At 71.5% G+C, this 757-nt stretch overlaps 1 protein-coding gene across 5 annotated transcripts in view; it reads left to right on the top strand.

Moving 5' to 3' along the window:
- Positions 1–245: 245 nt before the first annotated feature.
- The window catches only part of CREB1 (cAMP responsive element binding protein 1), a 59,416-nt gene continuing 58,904 nt past the window's right edge, over positions 246–757 (top strand). For 2 of the 5 annotated variants that reach the window (XR_003906501.1, XM_029933964.1), the window contains exon 1: positions 246–466. The gene's annotated coding sequence lies outside the window, so the exon portion shown is untranslated. The remainder of the gene's footprint in view (positions 467–757) is intronic. The other 3 variants (XM_029933967.1, XM_029933966.1, XM_029933965.1) reach the window with 3 other exon arrangements.

Here is a 757-nt window from a genome sequence, read left to right as displayed (position 1 = left end):
CCCCCTTCCTCCTGCAAATTTCCGCCTCCGGGCTTTTATCCGCCAAAACGGAGCGGCGGGGCGCAAACCACTCCTCCCTCCACCCGTCCCTTCCCACCTTTGCCGCTTCCCCACTCCCCGCGGAACGCCTTCGCCTTGGCCGAAGGAGCCCGAAGGCCTTCGGTAAGTTCCGCCTCCAGCGCGGGGGGCGGGGCGGCTCGAGCTCCTCCGGGCCGAGCTCGGCTGTTTCCGTGCGCGGCCGCTGCGCACTCGGCACTGGGCGGCGCTGGCTGGCTCCCTGGCTGCGGCTCCTCAGTCGGCGGCGGCTGCTGCTGCCTGTGGCCCGGGCGGCTGGGAGAAGCGGAGTGTTGGTGAGTGACGCGGCGGAGGTGTAGTTTGACGCGGTGTGTTACGTGGGGGAGAGAATAAAACTCCAGCGAGATCCGGGCCGCGAACGAAAGCAGTGACGGAGGAGCTTGTACCACCGGTAAGAGGAGCAGGAGGAGGAGGCAGGAGCCGGAGAGAGCCGGGGGGACGGAGGGGGGACGGGGAGGCGCCGGACACCCGCGCTCGGGGCCTTCCCCTCGCAGGAGGGGCCGCGGTAAAGATGGAGCCTCCGCCCGAGCCCCACAACATCGCCGCCGCTCGCAGCGAACAAAGAATAATGGCGGCGGACTGGAGCCAGCGGCGGTCGGGGCGGCAGCGACTCTGCCTGCAGCCAGCGGCGGCGCTCATGGCGGGGGGCGGCGGGCGGCGGGCGGCGGGCGGGGTGGGAGCC

The sequence above is a fragment of the Suricata suricatta genome, chromosome 3, assembly GCF_006229205.1.
Source record: "Suricata suricatta isolate VVHF042 chromosome 3, meerkat_22Aug2017_6uvM2_HiC, whole genome shotgun sequence".
NCBI classification, from domain to species: domain Eukaryota; kingdom Metazoa; phylum Chordata; class Mammalia; order Carnivora; family Herpestidae; genus Suricata; species Suricata suricatta.
The sequence above is the reverse complement of the archived record's forward strand: the minus strand, read 5'-3'. Positions and strand labels throughout refer to the sequence as shown.